At 43.9% G+C, this 22,083-nt stretch overlaps 1 protein-coding gene across 1 annotated transcript in view; it reads right to left on the reverse strand.

Annotated features, from left to right (window-relative positions):
- Nucleotides 1–3,069: 3,069 nt before the first annotated feature.
- Nucleotides 3,070–22,083, reverse strand: part of LOC119912096 — a 33,995-nt gene continuing 14,981 nt past the window's right edge. Inside the window, exon 4 of the transcript XR_005446075.1 lies at nucleotides 3,070–3,111. The gene's annotated coding sequence lies outside the window, so the exon portion shown is untranslated. The remainder of the gene's footprint in view (nucleotides 3,112–22,083) is intronic.

Genomic DNA, 22,083 nt, shown 5'->3' on the forward strand with positions numbered 1-22,083 from the left:
TCTGTGCCAAATACCCGTACGGAAACGGGAAAGAAGGCATTTCTGCACCTTCAGCATGGAATATGTTGCAAAAGGATTTGAAACTCCCTGAATTAATCTTGCTAAACACATTTAAGAGGCAGATGCCTTAATATGTAAATGCTCTTAGACTGTAAAAATGATATAAAATGACTTTATGAAGTGTTAGCTTACTAATCTTCTGTGTTATTTGTCTGCACCTATGTGTTTGCATTTTTTTATATGCTGCTGCCTGTCTTGGTCAGGTCACCCTTGGTTCTTAATCTCAATGGGACTCTCCTGGTTAAATAAAGGTTAATAAATATGTATGTGTGTGTGTGTGTGCGCATAAGCCTGTCACAGAGTTACTGTCACTGCAGTTGTTAATGAGAGTGGGACACCACAACAGTGCCGCACCGACCCTATTGGCAGGCGGGCAAGAACCCAAGCAGCCAGGGTACCCAGGACAAAGGACCCGATATCACATGCCACAGAGACAGCCATGCCCCCGCCCCAGGGGTGAATCGCAGAGAGCCACCCCAGGTAACCCCATGGTGTGAGGAATTAATTGCAACTTTTAGTTTTGTACTTTTTGGTCCAACAAATAATGCATGTTGCCTGGCTTCAATCAGCAATGTAAGTTTGCATGTAAGTCACAAATGGGCTTCTTAGAACCTCCATAAACAAGGTATTTTATGCTCGATATCTTTTATGAATCAACGTAAGCACACCGCTGGAAATAATCTGAAGTAGTAAGTTTAAATCTGAGAAAAGTTCTGTAAATGAGGTCCAGGCCTTTATCTGAAACAGTCATGTAGACATGCCTTTATTCCTAATTAATTTGATTAATTGAAGAGGCTGGCTGTTCACATAACTCTGTGTCCAAGCACATTAATAGAGAGGCGAAGGGAAGGAAAAGATGTGGTAGAAAAAAGTGTGCAAGCAATAGGGATAACCGCACCCTGGAGAGGATTGTGAAACAAAATCCTTTCAAAAATGTGGTGGAGATTCACAAAGAGTGGACTGCAGCTGTACTCAGTGCTTCAAGAACCACCACGCACAGACGTATGCAAGACCTGGGTTTCAGCTGTCGCATTCCTTGTGTCAAGCCACTCTTGAACAAGACACAGCGTCAGAAGCGTCTCGCCTGGGCTAAAGACAAAAAGGACTGGACTGCTGCTGAGTGGTCCAAAGTTATGTTCTCTGATGAAAGTAAATTTTGCATTTCCTTTGGAAATCAAGATTCCATAGTCTGGAGGAAGAGAGGAGAGGCACAGAATCCACGTTGCTTGAAGTCCAGTGTAAAGTTTCCACAGTCAGTGATGGTTTGGGGTGCCATGCCTGCTGGTGTTTGTCCACTGTGTTTTCTGAGGTCCAAGGTCAACTCAGCCGTCTACCAGAAAGTTTTAGAGCACTTCATGCTTCCTGCTGCTGAACAACTTTATGGGGATGCACATTTCATTTTCCAACAGGACTTGGCACCTGCACACAGTGCCAAAGCTACCAGTACCTGGTTTAAGGACCATAGTATCCCTGTTCTTAATTGGCTAGCAAATTCGCCTGACCTTAACCCTATAGAAATCTATGGGGTATTGTGAAGAGGAAGATGCGATACGCCAGACCCAACAATGCAGAAGAGCTGAAGGCCACTATCAGAGCAACCTGGGCTCTCATAACACCCGAGCAGCGCCACAGACTGATCGACTCCATGCCACGCCGCATTGCTGCAGTAATTCAGGCAAAAGGAGCCCCAACTAAGTATTGAGTTCTGTACATGCTCATACTTTTCATGTTCATACTTTTCAGTTGGCCAACATTTCTAAAAATCCTTTTTTTGTATTGGTCTTAAGTAAGATTCTAATTTTCGGAGATACTGAATTTGTGATTTTCTTTAGTTTTCAGATTCAGATGTGCGACCTCATGATTTTCACCTCAGCTGTGCTCATGCCGCGTTCGAGACCGGTCGGAACTGGGATTTTTCCCAGTTGAAACTTCCGACCTCAAAGCGTTCCAGGTGCATGGTGGGGCATGATGCCGAAAGTGAACAAAAACCATGGCTGACCGTGACAAAGTGTACACACAGTTGCACCCTCAGCAGTGCTTTAGGTGTTAATTAAAAGGATGGCAGTTTAACTGCAACAACTGACATAAATAGCCTGTACTTTACTAGTTTACTGTGTACCCGTCTAGCTACATCAGTTGGTAACCCTCAAGCCAGTCAATGTTGTAGATTACACTTCCTAATGTTTTGGCATTTTTAACAATAACTTTTATACAGAGAAGATGACTTTATTTCTTTACTGTAGCCAGCAACTTAATAGGCCTAACATATTTCTACATGAATGTACATGCTGAACAGGTTTTACTATATGACTATATGACGCATGTATTATTTTAATTTAAATGCATGCAAATATACTTTTTGTTGCTTTTTAGTTTATGGTTTACCATTTAGAGTGTGTGCATCCATGGGCACTGACATTGTTTTGTGACATAATTCAGCTGCTACTCGTGAAGTTGGGGTACATATTTTTTCTAGTTGGAGGTCGGAAATTTCCCAGTTCCGAGTTGCATGGAACGCAGCATCAGAGCACACTCTGCTGTCTTTTCCTGTTAAACAAGTGATGTGCACCTCACTCACTCCTCCATCTGCAGATCTCCATCTATCTATTGTCTTTATGGACAGTATCTCTAGAGTTAGAAAGACAGAGAGTGAAAGATTCATGAGACTAAAAGATCAAGATTTAAATAAGAAAATGGTAACCCCCCCCCCCCCCCCCCAAACCCACATAAGAACAGCAATTGATGAATATGATTAATAGCATTATTCTATCTGCTGGCAGCATAAACAACATGAGTTTCCACTTCTCTCTCTGATGCAGGCCTCCTGTTTCTTATTGTTGTTGAATACAAACTCAGTGCTTTCAGGTCATCAGAGTCCAGATTGTAAAACTGTAAAGAGGACACACAGTTCCACACGTCAACTAGCTGAGTTTGTGAGAAAAACTAAATCCCAACATGATTCAACCACCTTTAATGAATTTAAATATTTAATAGTAAACAGTAAAACTTGATTCACCTCACGCTGTTGTAGATTCTGTTTTTCGTTGGCAGCTGAACAACAGAGACAATACGTCTAATCAGGTGACCAAGATAAACATTTGTATTGTTTCAACATATTCACACAACATTAGAGGAGAGAAAAAAACAAGAAACCAAACACAAGATCCAAGCAATTGCTTAAAACAATATTGTACCTTTCTGAAGTTTCCTGTTTTTAACAATCAGACAGATGATGACCGTTATGAGGAAAACAGTCAGGCCGCCCAGGATCACACTCATCAGGTTTGGTATTCTATCACTCTCTGCTAAAAGAAAGATCATGTAGTTAGACTCTATTTTCTCTTTAGTGGCTTGAGAAGTGCTAACTTTAAACTGACAAATGTTAAGTTAGCCGTACTGTTTTGATCTTAAAAATGACTAGAAGTGAATCTGCTCAAAGAAATCTTAAAGAGGATCTTACTTGTAGACTTTCTGTCAACGTCATCATGAGATTCATCACTGCCTTTTAACAAAATGAAGATATATTTAATCTTGATTTTTTACTTTAAAATGTTTTTATCACATTTGTTTTGACATTAATGTCTTTTAGGTCAGTTATTAAACTTGCAAATTTAGAAAGACACAACAGAAGAACAGATACCACAGGATTTTATAATCTTACCTTCAACATTTAAATCACACTTAAAATTGTCTGTCCCTCTAGGTAAAATCCACACAAATACAGCCCAGAGTCAGAAAAATCCACTGTCTTAATTTTGACAAAGACAGTGGAGGTGTTGGAGCTCATTTCAAATGTTCCGTTTTCTACTCCATCACAGTATTTAGGATCGCTGTCAACCTTGGTCATAATGGAGATACAGCTGGCCTTGGTTCTGTTGACCACTCTGAACCAGGTTGTCATGGCTTGATTTCTGGAAATGTTGGTAGTCGACAGTGTGACTTCTTGACCAGGCTGGACCTTCACAGTCTGAGACTCAGAAACTGAGACAGAGATCCAGCCTGAAACAAACAGCAGAGACAACAAGAGATGTGCGTGTTATAGTAAGGTAAACAACACCTCTGAATAACTTATACATAAGAAAATAAGTCTTAATTCTAGAAGCAACAAAGTAGAGAGAAATGTGTTGGCAGTACTTACTGATGCTGCAGATAATTAAAGCTGTTGTCAAGATGAAGTTCATCATAGTGCGAATGATTGCAGCTCTGCAGTGTAACTTCGTTTCACATCAAAGTAAGCTCAGGGTATGTTCATTCACATCTCTCTCCCTCTTTCTTCCTGTTTCTCTTAATCAGCTGAGATGGGTGTCCACTTTCAGTTAACCAAACAGGATTTGCAACAACATTTTATCAGCCAATCATATTGTTGCTGTCAAATTTAAATATGGGGCACGTTTAATATAAAAATGTTTTGCACCAGTTTGGTACGGTGTCTGAGTTGAACAACATGTTTCCTCGAAACAGTGTACAGCAGGCTTTGAGGTATCTTTTTGTCTCATTAGGTGGGTGTGTCAGAGGTGTTACACAGTCTGCAGCAACGTGTATATAAACACAGCTGTATTAAAAAGGCAGTGAAGTGCAGTGCACTTGCGCACACAGCATGGTGTTCAAGGATCTGTACCACAAATGGAGTTCAACATACCCAGGATATCTTTTCATTATCTGGCTTCACTAGCCCTAACAATCGGGATCAGGATAAGACAAAGCTGGGTATAAACTCAGTAAGTCAACCCCGTGTTTCCCAATCCAGTGAGTGAGCGCGTTCACATAAAAGAGGCGGTGTTAGCAGCACATTACCAATCGCAGACATGAACAAGTCTACTGGCTTCAGAGCATTATATTTTACAAACCACAAGGAAACTGTAAAGTTACACAAATATGACATATTCTAATAACAGAGCTACAGCTGACACAGATAGGAAGACAGAAAATTGGCAATGGTGTGAATGCCTAAATGAACAGTCAAAGCCTCTAACAATGCATTGATTTGATGTGTTTTTATGGTATCTATGAAAATATCAGCCTTATTCTTTCAGCTCAACTGTGTGTCGGCATTTGCTCATTAAAAGACTTGGGCACTGAATAAGTAGTCGTTCCAACTCACTTTTAAGAATTTCTGGAAACCTCAAAAATGACATTATTGTGTTTAAAGAACTTAAAAGTGTTCTAAATTAACTTCATAAAGCAAAGAAATGAAAAATCCATTCATGCCATATAATGTGCTCAAATAATGGTGGAAACTCCCCTCATTACCTGCACCCACATCGCAAAAGGTGGGTCAAATAAATTCATATTTGTTATGATCCAAGGGTCATATGTGTGTTCCTCCCCTCTCGCTACTCTCTCAGGTGGTGACCCCCCCCCGTTGCATAAGACAGTGGCAGCTGGAGTGCCTGATTACCACTGAGTGCCTGGAGGTTTTTTCACAGCACTCTCTTCTCCTACGTGCTGAGATTACAGGCCAAGAGCCAAAATCCAGTAAGCTGATCGCTGCTATACAGCCAGTCCAACAGACAGTGGCAGACTGTTCAACTAGTGGGTTGAACAACGTCTGGGTTCTTATGAGTCCAGAAGTGTCTGGGTTAGCCCCCTCAGTGGAGGGAGGAATCTTTAATTGTATTTTTTGTTCAGTCAGTGTTGAACATAGCCCCTTAAGTTTCTTAACCTGCTGCAACAGGCTATGTGAAAATGGAACATAATCTGCTCCGGAGCACAGGTCTGTACTACAAAGCGAGGTAACTGGCTTATCCAGGTAACTTCAGGAGTAACGTTGTGACGTCGGGTGGAACTTCCCAATTAACCCGTAATACGAAAGGTCGATAGGTGTTACCTGAGGTCTGTTGCCATGGCAATTTACGCTGCATCTCTAAACTGCTCCGAACAGGTTATGTTCGTGGTTAACTCGAGGTTACCGTATTTATGCAACACCACCTACAGCCCACAATCTTTTCGACACTCCAGGGAACTCCAACGGGTGTTTGTTTAGTCGAAAAGGCTTTCATCTGTTTGGCAAATGAACTTTTATAAATTATAGTATGTTTTATTGGTCTGTTATACTCAGAGGTAATATTTTGAGTTTCTCAATTCTCCAGTTTTTTTGCATATGCATGGTTCAGAGTTTGCTTTTGTTTTGCTGATTAAATGACCAGCAATATTTGCTGTGACTTTATTGCGCATATGAAAGGCCAGTGAACAGAGGTGGGTCTTTAGCAAGGACTTGTCAGCACTGCGACTATTTCTTAATTGAACAGGTAAGATATTCCAGAGATTAGGAGCAGTCACTTTTATGTTTTAACCTGGATCTGGGGACATCAAGGGGCATCTGACTGGTTGACCTCAGTGCCCATTTAAAATCTTAAAAACGACTTTGATAATGTAGCTGCTGAACTGGAAACTGGAAATAATAGTCAAAACAAGGGGAATTATATATTTACCACTGGTGACAGGGGCCAGAAGGGGTGGTTGGTCATAAGTCAAATAATAAAAACTGTGAAAATATAGCCTACTTCTTCCACTTGAGAGAGCACCCCTTGGATGCCTGGAAGGCGCACTGGTGATGATCAAAACAAGTCGCGTGAGAAAATATAAGGTACAAAACTATCACTCCAGTAGTGCACAAAAATGATACATTTAAGTATTTCTTCTTGTAGCCGTAGCCTTGTTTCACTTGTATTTGAATGTTTTTAAGTAGATTTATGTGTAGAGATAAAACAAACATTTTATTGGCATTAATATTGCAACAAAACTGTTACAGGACATGTGGTCCGTTGTGAATATGAATGTTGTAATTGGGCTTAAGTTAGATTGCTGGGCCTAAATTATTATCCCAAATGCTTACATGATGTCATTGACAGGGTTTCTGAATGCTTGATTGATTGTTATTTTTGTCTTGTTTGATATGACTGGCAGGCTAAAACTGAATTGCCCTACGGGGATAAATAAAGTTTTTTCAATTGAATTGAATTGAAATCACAGCTTCCTGTCTCACTCACTCCAGCACCAGAGACCACATCCCTACAGCCCTCCAAAACCTCCATTGGTCCCCTATCCAACACAGAATCCAGTATAAAATTCTCCTCATCACCTACAAAACTCTAAGTAACCTCGCTCCCACGTCACCTCAGACATTCCACATCACATTTCTGACTTTGAAAGCATCATCATTTTCAGCTAAGTTGTGCTCAGACACCACTGCTGTCTTTTCCTGTCAAACAAGTGTACCTCACTCACTCCTCCTCTGTGTCAGTCTAGACAGTCATCTGTGTCCAAAGGGCAAATGTAGGAAGATTTGGCCAAGAGTCATTAACAATCTCATTAACAAAATATTTTAATTTTTTGCATAAATACCTAACCATTATTACAAAATCCAATTTGTTCTGTGACAAGAGAGACAATAGGGTGTGAAGTAATAAAAAACACGCTGACCAGGAAAGTTCTCTGACATTAAATTTTATAGATCATCTCACTCATCACCTGGAGTGCTGCTTAGCACCTCTGTGCTCGATGCTGCCACTGGTGGCCAGAGGCAACATTGCAGTAATAAGTCTAATTAAACAGTGTTGTTATATAAATGTCTTCTGTGCAGAAATCATTCTCGGTGATAGCAGATTGTCTGCAGCCATTTTTTCTGACTCTCTATAAAGATCCAGTGAGTTTGTATTTCTAACAATCCTGCTGTAATATGGAGCCCCTGATGACTGAAATGTCTGGGTTTTGTGGGATGTCCATCCATGAATGTGATACAGAATGCAGTGTGACGGTTCTGGATCAGGGCATTTAAAGTAGCCCTCTAAGTCTTTCTAGTCGCAGATTTAATAATGATAAGTTTCCATTTTTTTCTTGTTTTTGAACGGAAAATCAAAGCTGCTTCTTTCAGAGTTCAGATGCTGAAAATTAGAGACAGACAATTTTCACATATATGAGTTTACCCTAAATAACAAAATGACTGAGAGACGAAGTGATCTAATTGGCTTGTAAACTATAGAACATAAGAAAGTACATCTTAAAACATGGATTCACTTATTGTTTTGTGGTAATTATTTATAAAACCTGGTCTTAATACATGTCTATTACAAATCAGGAAGCTTATTACTTATCTGTAATAACAGCATATTGGCAAGATGATGTGCAAAAGCAACATAAACATATCAGAGGACAGCCCTCAAACATTACCTGTCTGAAGTAGCCTCATTTTGACAACAAGGCCAATGATGACCTTAGTGAGAACAAGAGTCACACTGCTCAGGATCACAGACATCAGGCTTGTTATTTCACCAGGCACTACAGGAAAGACGATTAAATTGGACTTTTCTGTTGAACAATGAACAAATTACATTGTTTTTACTTAGTTTTGAGGAATTAATTTTATCCAATACTGGCATCAGATCTGGCTAATAACGATATGGATAAATTAACCATACCGCTATACGAATTATCATATAAATGTTGAAAATGTTTGAATTGCAGCGTAGAGGATCTGTTTATAGTGTGTGAGAAAAGAAAAGTTTTATAATGTTTGTTGACAGGAGGTTCAGCATTGCCTTTACTGCAACCACTGTTGTTCATCATATCTTGACAGAATTCATCATGCTGTGACCATGTTGCTATAAAACACGTTTCCTTTGTGTTAGCAGCTAAATGACACTTTACAGCATTCTGACCTTGAACCTTTAAATATGTTGCTGTGACAATTACTGAGTATCTGTTCATGTAAAATCCACAAAAATACAACCCAGAGTCAGACAAATCCACATGCTTGATGTTGAGAAAGACATTGGAAACGTTGGGTGTCATTTCAAATTTGCCACTTTCAACTCCATTACAGAATGAAGCAGCTTAATTGGAATTGTACATGGAGGAAATACAACGGGGCTGGCTCCTGTTGACCACTCAAAACCAGATTATCTGAGTGGGAGCACTTGAAAAGTTGGAGCACAGCAGTGTGACCTCTTCACCAAGCTGGACCTCCACAGTCTGAGACTCAGAAACTGAGACAGAGATCCAGCCTGAAACAAACAGCAGAGAGATTTAGCTCCCAGATGATAATGCAACAAACAGATCACAATGCCCTAAAAACAATTGTACCAGCAACCAAATTCAGTTTTGCTTGTGGTTATTAAACAAAACACAATTCTGCCATGGAGTACATTTTGAAAGTAATGTAACAGCAGTAGGAAAAGCAGAAGGAAACCTACTATAACGATAAAGCTCATCATTGTGCATGTGATCGTCTTACTCACTGAGTACCAGGAAGTATGTTTTTATATGTTCATCTTGTTAACCACTGACCACACATTAACCTGCCACTCACACACAGTGTTCTGGCTGACCATGAGGTCTATATGCCTGTTTGGTATTTTAGCAAACAGACTTATAGAGTCATACGTTTATTCCAAAATTCCCGTGTTTCCCTTTTTAATTTGATCAAAATTTTACAAAACACACACATGTGGAACATAGAAAACAGTATTTCAAATTTGATCACAAGCGCACATCTGGTTTTTGATCAGCCCAAAAGGATGCATGTCACTCCATTACTCAGTGACTTCCACTTGCTACTCATGGCCTCCCAGTCAAGTTCAAGTCACTGTGTGACTGTGACACCACGATGGTGGAACGAGCTACTACAATGCCATCTTTTCAGAGAACACTTTCTCTTATAACACCTCTAACTCCTAACCTCTAACACGCACTTCCTGTGCTCTTCTTCTTCTGTTCCCTTACATTTATCCTGTATTGATTGCACTTTTTGTTAACTCTTACTTCTTTCCCTAGGTATTTACCCCATTGATGTGATATGTGCTATTAGCGCTTACTAGTATTTATTGCTGCCCCAACTCGTATGTATTCTCAGTTGTAGATCTCATGCTGTTTTTGATGCATTGTTGAAGCTTGTATTTTGTTCCTCAAATGTAAGCCACAAATGAGTAAATATAATGAATACAAGTTGGAGAGCGTCGGGGCTGTGACTGGGGGTAAATCAGCGATCGATCGGTGGTCGGCAATCGTTATGTGTGAACTACTCAACGACACATCAAAACAGCTCCCTGATGCATTGCTGACCCGAGCCAGATATCTGGAGGACTCAAGCGACTCGACATAATAAATTCTTGGCCGACCAGTCGTCTGGTGTCAGAGTTGTTGTCAGTTTGTGTAGTGTGTGTCGCTCAACAGTCACATAGTGTGAACGCCACAATTACTTCAAGACTCACATCACAACACAGCAAGTCATGTGGTCTGAACAGCACGGCGATCTGCAGACGCCTAAAGTCTCGCAGTCTGCATAAGCCTTTACACAGACATGCTTGTAATGCTGATGTGTCAAGGTAAAAGAATTAAAAGAGTGTGAACAGTGTGGTCTGGAAAGAAGGTGAGGGTCTGAGAAGAGATGGATTAACTGCTGATGGGATTCTAACAAACTGCATTCCTACATATACAACAAAAACATCTTTGCAGCTGAAGAGAAGTGTTAGTAAATATTTTGTGCAAAGGTAGTACAGGTTTTGTTTTTTATGTGGTTTCATTGCTTTGCAGAGCTGAAGGCCAGTCCTCCTGTGGCTTTCATTTCGGCTGACATGCACATGGGCTTTTCATGTCTTGCCAACTGTGTGTTTCATGTACACATTGACATACAATGTCAAACAATTATAAGATAAATGAAAGTCAGTATATCCAGTCAGAGAAAAACCTTCTTGTGGAAACATTTTTTACATTCTGAATGTTTTATCTTTAACAAGGGATGAACACTCCTCCCCACCTGTAGACTCTCTCTAATGTAGAGGCTCATCACAAAGTTAGATTTATTTTACATAGGTTTGACTTTAGATGCTGTAGTGTACGCCACCTCCGGGAAGGTTAAGGGTCAAGGGGAGTGGACGTCAAGTGGTTGTTAAGTTGCCGGAAGAATTAACACAAGAGCAGCATGTGAACCGTGTGTGCAGTGTGATGTTATTAGTGTTATTAGCTGAATGAGAAACACTGCAGATGCCTCATGACCTTTAGCTCCCTTGTGCTCACACCACACTGTACGTTCTCAAAAACAAGCGATGCATCACTCACTCCTCCCTGCATGCAAAATCTCCCTATAAGGACATTTGACAGTCATCAGTGTCCCTTGCTGGCTCCTCCTCCACCAATCACAAATATGTTTGGTTTTTCTTACGATATTTGCTGAAGCAAGAGTGTATTGCTGCTGCTGTATGCACCATCCATTGCACATATGAACATATGGACACTAGAGATGGAGGGGAGGCATTCGGACATCTGTCACATCTCTCCAACTGGGGTAATCTTGTAATCACTATCTCAATCTGCGATCACATGCTGATATTTGTGCACCCGCACAACATGATACGACAAAGACCTGTCTACAGCTACAGCAGTTCTGTCCTCACTAGATTTAAATTAACTCAGTAACTCAGTATTCAAAATTAATAAAAAGGATGATTTTTGGAAATGTACACCTGTAGCTTTAGTTATTTTGCATATCAGTTGACCCTGTTGTACATTGTTGCTCATAAAGCTTGTTCAATCATGTTTTTTATCAACTTAGAAATATAGCTAAAATTCGATCTATGTTAACTTTTAAGGACACCGAGACCGTTTTACACGCCTTCATCTCATCACGCCTGGATTATTGCAACAGCCTTTTCACCTGTTTAACCCAAAAATCTATTGATCGACTCCAGACTGTCCAGAACTCAGCTGCCAGGCTTTTAACCAGAACAAAGAAATATGACCACATTACTCCTATTTTAGCTTCATTACACTGGCTCCCAGTATGTTTTAGAATTGACTTTAAAATTCTATTGATCACTTTTAAAGCTCTTCATGGCCTCTCGCCTTGTTATATTTCTGACCTTTTAGTCCCATACGCACCAGCACGTACCTTGAGATCCTCGGGCAGAGGTCTGTTGTCTGTTCCAGAGTCTCGACTGAAAACTAAAGGGGACAGAGCGTTTGCTGTCAGGGCCCCGAGGCTCTGGAACAGCCTGCCCGAGGAAATCAAGGCGGCTGAGTCAGTGAACTCTTTTAAGTCCCTTCTTAAAACATACTTTTATAGGAGAGCTTTTCCCGATCTTATTTGACTTTATTTTATCCCTTTTATTTTATTGTATTTTACTAATTTTATATAAAATTTTCATGCTCTTATCTTTTTTTTTTCTTTTTCTTTTTTTTTTGTATTATTCTTTACACTTGTTAAAGCACTTTGTAACTTGTTTTTGAAAAGTGCTCTACAAATAAGGATTATTATTATTATTATATAACAACTGAGGCACGGCAATATGAAGTTAATCTCTATCACACTGGCTGAAAACTGTTCTTAACTTTGTGCTAGCAAAATTGTTCTTGGACTTTTATTTATTACATGTGACTCCACAGAAACACTGTTGTCTTCTCCTGGTATGAAATGTCAAGTCACCATTTACCTGCTGTTTGTGATTTTGATCGTATAGTTAAACACAAGGCTACCAAGAGAGAGAAACAGTTGCTGGTATCATCACAGAATACGGTCTAGACCTGCTCTTTTATGAAAAGCGCTGTGAGATAACTGTTGTTGTGATTTGGCGCTATATAAATAAAATTGAATTGAATTGAATTGAATTGAATTGGTATGTTCAAGACACCAGCTACTTGATTCAACAGTCCCGCTATGGCTGAGTAATGTGGATGTGTGTTCTGGTGAAGAGGTTTGTGTAAGAGATTGACTGACATCTTTTTAAAAATAACATTACTTGTGGTCTATGAGATCAGCAAGTCATTTGATGTTTGTGGTCAAGGCTGAAGTCTTCCTGGTGGAGGTGTTATTTTTCACTCACTCAGACAATGTTTGTCACCAAAGGGTGCTGGTTTATTCCATCATTGTTTTATTTTCTCCAAAATCTTTTCAGTCTGTACAAATAAAGAGGCTGATATCATTTAGTTAAACACAAGAAGGTCAGGTTTGAGTTTCTTTTTATACTTTGCTACAAGCTTTGACCTTAAAGGCCTTGTGACCTTCATGTCAGTTGTGCTCAGACCACACAGTGATGCCTTTTCCTGTGAAGCGATGTGTACCTCACTCACTCCTCCCTCCCTCTGACGTCAACTGTTCTCTTAGATGAAGATCAGCGGAAGACAAAATTAGAAAGACAGAGACTTTAGCTGAGAGAGAGAGAGAGAGAGAGAGAGAGAGACAAAAAGAAAAAAAAATGCAATCTGAACATTGAAAAAAACAACAACCATGTCCTTCTGCTGGGTGGCAGCAGGTTAATATGATAAATCATCTGTTCAGTTTCAGTTTCGTCCTGCTGGCAGCATAAATAACATGAGCTTCCTCTTCTGTCTCTGATGCAGACCTCCTGCCACCTGGAGTCTTCATTATAGCATAAAAGATGGAAATCTGGTCAGTTGATTGAAAGCTATCTTTGTGGTTAATGCTTGGTAAATACATAAACTGCAAAGATAACTTTTAAGTAAAAGGAGAGAACTTAATAAAACTATAAGGCAGCTTTAATCAAGTACATGTTGGAAGTTATCTGAATTTGACAGTCATACCAGTGACGATGATGAGGCCACAATTTTTATATTTATTATGGACTGATTTCTCAAGGGAGGCCCGGTAACGATTCTAACTCAATGACTGATCAATATCGGCTATCCGTAATCCGACTTCAAACTTGAAAGCTGTAGCCTATTTTTTGCAGGTGGTTAGTAGTTAGTTTTGCTGTCAGCATGTTGAAAAATGAATGAATTTGCTTTGGAACTGTGGCTGATTAAAAAAACTAAAGATAACAACCAGAACCAAAGTATGTGAGAGGTAAAAACAGTAAAGGTGGAGCAGAGTAGTGTGACTTTTTCACCAGCAGGAGATACATATACAAGAAATAATATTCAAACTAAAGAGCAAGATGGCGCTGTGTATAGCTGCCTCGTTAGGTGGAGATGTTAGGTTCTGTTTTGTTTTTGTGTATCAGTTTCCGGCCGTGATTCCCGGAGATCTTTCACCAGAGAAGAGCTCATGAATATCAGAGGAACAACTCCAGGGGATTTATTTCCCATTCGTGTGAAATGGCGTAGGAGAGGAAAAAGAGCCAGGTTGCTCGTGTGTTTCCGCCGGCCGGGACTCCGCACACCGCTAGAAAAGAATATATCAAATAAAAAAAAAACACAGACTCCCAGATGCACCGCGATGCAAACGCAGAAGACCCCGACCCAAATGCCAGTTGACAACGTAATGCCGACGGAACGCAAAAAGCGTAACCCGCGGAAGAGCAGCGCCCGGACCGACCGCGGCGCGCACACAACATAGACCAGTGCTCCCCCCCCACCCAGCACCCCACCGCCGCGCAGCAAACAACCAAAATGCCCAAATGCCACGCAATCATCAACACCAATGCACAAGTGACGAGCCCAACGCGCACACTGCGCGAGCACGGCGACACCCAATGCCCAGCAGCCCCCCGCGAATCCCGCGTGCGAGGTCGGGCAAACGAGAGAGAGCAAAAGGAACAACACGACAGCGAAAGCCAGCGGAGAGAAACACCAGCAGCAAGTCCCAGCCCGGCAGCAAACGCGCCGCACAGTTCGCCGTGCACCCGCCAATAAAAGTCCGCCGTCGTCCCCCCAACCGCCGGAAAAAACTAAGGCCGCCGGCGCCAGCCGACATCCCCCATGCCCAGCGCGCCCCCCCCGGCCGCCATGCAACACCAGCCAAACCAGCAACGAGGCACCCACACTGCACATCCCGAAAAATAACTATATACCTCAGTATCCAGAGGGGTCGAACAACTGGCCGACAGAGAAATGGGGAAGCACGAATCCGAGGCCAACGAAGCAAAACAGGGACGCAAACAGGTCCCTCCAAGCCAACGAGGAGATGCCTCCCCCGGACTCCAATGCACAAACTAAACGCCCATCGTTGTGAGGTATTATGAATGTAGCCTAACACGATTTTGCTGTCTGTGTAGTATTTCACTGAATGAATGTCACTGTCCATTTCGGCTTTGATGAAGTCTGCTATCTCAACTGCGGAGACAGCTGCACAGAGTTCAAGACGAGGGATTGTGTGAGCTGGACGTGGAGCTAGCCTGGATTTTCCCATTACAAATCCTGACTGTGCCCAGTTATACAGACTGTTTTCAAGTATGCTACAGCGGCAATGGCAATGGTTGATCATCTGCAAAGACACAAAGCTCTTTGTACTTTGTAGCCAAGGAAACAGGGATGTAAGGTCTTGGAATCTGGAGAAGCTCTAGTTCTCTCATGGAGTCTCTCCAGAGCATCCATTGATCCTTTTTCAATGTTGGAAGTGGGGCGTCCCAATCAACCTGTTAAACAGCTAGTTCTCTCAGTTTGCTCCATCCTACCACACAAACCCCAAGGGGTCGAACAATCTGTTCAATGTAGAGAGAATGCCTCTTTTAATTAAAGGTTTCTCGTCTCTGGACATACAGAAGGTAAATCTGTCTGTCTCGACATTCCAGCTGAGACCTAGACTCCTTTGAAGAGGTAATGGTTCTACTCCCACATCTATGTTCTTCAGATCTTTAGCTAGGTCCACCTGAGGGAATGCCTGCATAATGCTGCTGCCATTGGACGCTATTTTGTGCAGCCTGATGTTTGATTCAGCTAGCATTTCTTGGGATGTTTTTAGGATGTTGATAGCTTCTGCCTCACTAGGGAATGATGCAAGTCCCTTGCAGCAGGACTGGAGTGTGACGCTTCCAGGCCGTCTGAGGCAGTAAATGGCAACCGCTGGCGATGGACTGCCAAATACATGCACTGTCATCCGAAACTCTTATTGTTCAGTATTGTTCAGGTCGGGTCCACTCAAAAGCATGCTGTTGAGAGAAACACCTTCATGTTTGGCACTGGAGTCAAACACTACTCTTATCTTGTCTGGCTTTTGAGCATGGTATATACCAAATATGGGTAGATACCAGCACTCCAGGCCCTCCTTTAGTTGTGGTGATGGCTCGGGTTGCTTTTTATCAAATATGATTTGCAAGAAGTCAATGAAATGTTTTCTCATCTGTGGTTTCTTGTCTAGAGTAGGGTTGAGAGACGCTTTTCAGCAGTGGTCAGCAATAGGTGGCCCGCGAGCCAGATTGCTTTGATAGCAGAAAAATAAAATGATTTTTTTTTTTAGAGCATGATTTGGACCATGTTGATTTTCCACATATCTCAGTACACTTTGATGCAACAGCTGTGGCATTAGGCTCCCTTTGCTCTCCGCCATTATCTTCAGTTCACTAACAAAGACCACGCCAATGTGAGGTATGAAAAGGTAGTTTATTCGGATAATGAGTATTTATGATGGAGGGATTGAGGGGTCAAGAATGGAGGGATGAAAGGGTCGAGGATGGAGATGAAGGGGTCGAGAAAGAAGGGATGAAGGAATGAAGGAGGTTGTTGAGGGTTTGGTGGCTGGAGTGGCTAGGACCCCCCGTGGTAGAAAAGAACAATTACTTTGGCAGAATAATGAATTTTAGTGTGCATGTCTTTGACGGCAGGAGGAAACTGGAGTGCCCGGGGGAAACGTCTCGGGTTACGTATGTAACCCTGGTTCCCCGAGAAGGGGAACGAGACACTGCGTTGGTTACGACACTATGGGAACGCCTCTAGGCATAGCAGGTCTGAACGTGAATGAAATCACTCCAATCCTATTGGTTTGTTCCTAGAACGGTAAGGTGTGACGGAATAACCAGAGGAGTATAAAGCACACCCGTACACACTCATCATTAGCTTTTTTCTATTCAGCAGGCGCTTCAGGCGGGGAGAGAGGTATGGCGGGCCGACGCAGTGTCTCGTTCCCCTTCTTGGGAAACCAGGGTTACATACGTAACCCGAGACGTTCCCCTTCGAGGAAACTCGAACTGCGTCGGTTATGACACTATGGGAACGAGATGCCCACTAAACCGTGCCAAAAACCCCGCCTGCCCCAGTGTGCAATAAAGTGGCACGACTAAGAGGAGCCCTCACAGCCACAGGTGAAGGCAAACCGCGCACCTGATAGGCCAGGGAAATAGTCTTAACAATCCAGTTGCTAATAGTATGTTTGGGTGCAGGGAGCCCAGCCCTGGGGGAGCGCCAGTGGTGTGGTAGGGGCCCTGGAGCTGAGGAGGGTCTCAACTGCTCCGGCTGTTAGACCCGCCTCTAGGTACTGTGCCCCTCAGGGGCCAGACCCACAGCCGCCATACGGCGGGGCAAGGGTGAAGAACCCGGCCCTGCGCCTGGAACAGCAGGTCTCTCCTCAGAGGGACCTGCCACGGCGGGCAATCCAGGAGCGACATGATGTCTGAGAACCACACCCGGGTTTGCCAGAACGGGGCTACGAGCAGTAGGCAGACATTGTCCTGGCGGACCCGCTCCAGAACCCGGGAGCAGAGCGACTGGGGGAAAAGCGTACAGACGTAGCCTCGGCCACAAATGTACAATGGTGTCCAGACCCAACGGGGCTGAAGGAATGAGAGAAAACCATAGCGGGCAGTGCGTAGTCTCTTGAGATGCAAACAGATCCACGTCTATGGGGACGAACTCTCTGCACAAGAGCTCCACCACTTCAGGGTGAAGTCTCCATTCCCCGGGCCTCAGCCCCTGCCTCGACAGCAGGTCTGCTCCCTGATTCTGCGTCCCCGGGAGATACATCGCCCTGAGCGATAGTAACCTCTGCTGGGACCACAGGAGGATCTGTACAGAGGGCGCGAGCGCAGACCGCCCTGGTGAGTCAGATAGGCCACCACCACTGTGTTGTCGGAACGAACCAGGACATGGTGGCCTTGGAGATCGGGCAGGAAACTCCTTAGAGCCTGGAACACCGCAAACATCTTGAGAAAGTTGATATGCCACTCGGACTGATGCACCTGCCAGGATCCCCTTGCAAAGCGGCCTCCCATGACCGCGCCCCAGCCCGTGAGGGAGGCGTCTGTCGAAATGACCAGCCGGCGACAAGACCCTCCCAGCACGGGCCCCTGGGAAGGGAAACAAGTTTCCTTCCAAACTGATAGAGAGCGAAGACACTTGCACGTACCCAAATCAGACGGAAAGGATTTCCCTTGGTCCTTAGCCACCACTGCAGGGGTCTGATGTGCAGCAGTCCAGATGGTATTACGCTGGACGCAGCTGCCAGGAGACCCAACACTTGTTGAAAGTGTTTTATAGTGATGGCGTGGCCTAACTTCCTTTCACGGCAGCCAATATGGTGTCGACACGTGCCGGAGACAATTGTGCCCGCATTGTTGTCGAATCCCATACTACCCCTAGGAACATAGTCCGTTGGGTGGGCGCCAGCACACTCTTCTTTGCGTTGAGCCTCAGCCCTAAACGCAGCAGATGAGCCAGAACAACATCTCGATGCCGAACCGCCAACTCTCGGGACTGGGCTAGGATGAGCCAGTCGTCGATGTAGTTGAAATCCGGATGCCCTGGAGCCTCAGCGGGGCCAGTGCTGCATCCATACACTTGGTGAATGTGCGAGGGGAAAGTGCCAGGCCGAATGGAAGAACCCGTCACGATGGCGGGGATGATGAGCATCTTGAACCTGAATCTCCTCAGAGACCGGTTAGAACCCGCAGATCCAAAATAGGGCGCAGCCCTCCGTCCTTCTTGGGGACTATGAAGTACCGGCTGTAGAACCGGCGTCTCTGTCTGGGGGGAGACACGTTCCACGGCCCCTTTCCTCAGCAGAGTAAGAACTTCCTGTCCCACCACCGGACCTTGCTCCGGGCGGACCACAGTCCAAACCACCCCGTTGAATTTTGGAGGGCAGGTTTTGAACTGTAGTCGAAACCCATCTATGGCAGTGTGCAGGACCCACGGAGAAATGTTCGTCAGGCTCCGCCAAGCCTCTGCAAAGTCTGCCCCTCGGGGCTGGTGGTCGGTGTCTCGTGTGGAGAGTGTCTCGTGTGGAGAGCCGGTTCTCGGAGAGCCGCCGAAGATCCACGGTGAGTGAGTCTGAACGCCGCCTGACTGCAGACCCTCGGGGCAGGCAGTACGGCGTGGACTCGATGGTGGCAGGTGCGTCCCGAACGTGTGAACGGCGGGATAACATCACCCATTGCCACGGCGGAGGGGACCTCGGTCGGCCTCCGGGGAGGTGCGGGAGGGGAGAAAGACTCCCCTACCCCGGTCTTCCCTGAGCTCCGTCGGGACTGGATGACGGTCCTCAGATCGCGTCTCTCAGAAGGCTGAGGGTGAGAGCGCCGTCTCGCTGCAAGCGGGAGAAGCCGAGAAACGGGCTCCCGAACGAGGAAAGGAAGCATCGGAGCCAGCGAATGAAGGTCGGGAAACAGCCTCAGCCGTCCCGAAATCCTCCGACAGATCATGCTGTGAACCCCATGAGTGAAGCTGCCGGGCTGCCTCAGCGGCCGCAGGGCCCGCGCCACGGGGAGAACACATCCGGCCATCCTCGGAAAAGAGAGCCATGCTGTACCTCAGTACCCGCATGGAAAGGGCTTCGCAACGGGCGCAGGCATCTCCCTCGAGAGCTGCCTGGGCGTGCTCCATCCCCAAACATGAGACACACATCTCATGAGAATCTCCATCCATGATGTACCGAGGGCAAGAAAAAACACACCTTCTGTACATCTGGTTGCCGGACATGCTGGTAGACTTCTTCTTCAGGTAAGACACACTGCTTGTAGGACTGGAGCTTTCTTCAAACAACATACAGAGCGCCTGCTGAATAAAAAAAAGCTAATGATGAGTGTGTACAGGTGTGCTTTATACTCCTCCGGTTATTCCGTCACACCTTACCGTTCTAGCAACAAACCAATAGGATTGGAGTGATTTCATTCACGTTCAGACCTGCTATGCCTAGAGGCATTCCCATAGTGTCGTAACCGACGCAGTTTGAGTTTCCTCGAAGGGGAAACCTACTGTTTGTATGTGTTTAACTGTCACTGTTTCTAGTGATATGCTAATCAGGCTGTGTGGCTCCTTGCTGAAGATTGGTCTGGTCACTGCCAGCCCCGTCTATATCCTGCTTGTCGTCTGAGGATGCTGATTGGAGATGCCTCCACTTCCTCCAATCCAGAAGCTGCCTACCGTTGATGCTGATTGGAGCAGTTCTCCAATGCTTCCCCCAATCCCAAAGCTGCCAGCAGACCGCTCCCCCTTCAAACAGGGTACCATCCTGCTGTTTCAGGCAGCTCTCATTCTTGTGATCAGCTTGCGTCATTGCCACTCCTGTGATTATGTTGACTGTGTTTGAGTGAAATTGTTTGTGCTAGCATTGCAGCTAATTAATAGATTAACTTTGTGTGTTTGTTTTTCCCCTCCTCAAAGTATCAGTGGTGGGTATAAACTGATAATAACCTCTCCTCAGAAACTGGGCCAGGGTTTAGCTTTAATACTGATCCTGTTTGCACACCCGTAGTTTCTCTTTATGTTCGTTTCACTAGGTTTAGGGGTGCTGCGCTCTCTGTGTTTGGTTTGAAGTAGCCAGAGAGGGTTTTTGTTTAATACTTTTGTTTTTGCTGTTAGTAATCTCGTTTCTAGAGATCATGCAAACTCCACACAGAAAGGCCTGGGTTGAGCAAGTCCTGAACCCAGGACCTTTTTGCTGTGAGGCCACAGTGCTGTCTGTTAAAAGAGGTGAGAAAACAGGGTTTGGGTGGGAGGGATGTGAGAACTGAGGAAAAAGGAGAGAAAGGGGTTAGACAGGCTTATATACGTACTGTATGTGATTGGATTAGGGAAGCACAGGTGGATGATATGAGTGAAGCACGGGTAGTTGGATTGGAGGAATTCAATGAGGCTCAGGTGGTCGAATTAGTAAGAGAGAGGCGTGGTCCTGTTCCTGAACTTCAGTTATATAAGCAAAGAAAATAACATTCACTGAATGCTAAGTTTTCTTGCCTGTGGCCTGTAGGGTAACTGGCTTACCCAGGTAACTTCAGGAGTAACTTGACGTGACGTCGGGTGTAACTTCCCGGTTAACCACATTACGAAAGATGGATAAGTGTTAACCAAGGTCTGTTGCCATGGCAATTTACGCCACATATCTAAATTGCTCCGAGCAGGTTTTTGTTCATGGTTAACTCGAGGTTACCCTGCAAGTGGACTACTACCGCTTCATAAAATATGTTTAGATTTCATCCTGATTTGTTTCACTGCGGTTGCAATGAAGTTCTGAACACAACAGCATTACGTTCAGACAGCGAGCCCTGCAGCCTCTGTGATTTTAGAGAGGAATCTTAATTAATTAATGGGATAGTTTCTTAGATGTAGTCTATAATAGATTTCTCGTGTGTGTTGAAAAAGTGTTTTCACATATTTAGATAAATTATTTTACGTGTCCAAAAAATAGGGAGCAAAGGTCAGGGTTAATTACCGAGGAAAAAAAACTTCCCTGAAATATCATAAAAAATCAAAAAGTTGGTCATTGGTGTAAAGTACAAATAATAAAGGTGACAAGACACACCCCTGGGCTGATCCTGTAGAACACATCAATGCCTCAGACAAAGTGTCATTAACACGGGTTCTTTGTGACCTCATTGTCAGGAAGTCAACCAGCCAACATATGGCTCCAGAGTCAACGCAAGATTATTCAGAAAGCCTGTGAGCTAGGATGTGGGGCTGCATGCAGTTAAAAGCTGATGAAAAATCAACAAAACATAGGCGCACACGTGTTTTCTTGCCCTCTAGGTGGCCAACAGCTAAATCAAGCAATGATGCTGTGGCATCCTCTTCATGGTAGTGATTGTGGGCTAAACTCAGGAGTATTTCCTCACTGCTAAATCCGATTGCAAAGTTTTATATAACTTTCCAGTGCATGCATAATACACGGCAGACGTGTGTGTGTGTGTGTGATGTTGCAGCCTTGCAAAGTGAAGTTTCTCTCATAAATGTGTGACTATAATGTCAGAGAATATTTAAGTTTATTACTTGTAGATTAATCTTGGAAATGAAATTCTGTCTCGGATTATTCCCCCTCTTGGCTGGCTCCTTTTTTCTATTACAATGGACCTCATGTGCAGTTGTACCTTTACATCTTAATCATATTACACATAAAAGAAGAGCCCATAAAATACATAATAGAGATTT

This window comes from Micropterus salmoides, unplaced genomic scaffold, assembly GCF_014851395.1.
Source record: "Micropterus salmoides isolate LMB-PRFRI ecotype aquatic unplaced genomic scaffold, ASM1485139v1 Ms_hic_scaffold_2, whole genome shotgun sequence".
In the NCBI taxonomy this organism is placed as follows: Eukaryota; Metazoa; Chordata; class Actinopteri; order Centrarchiformes; family Centrarchidae; genus Micropterus; species Micropterus salmoides.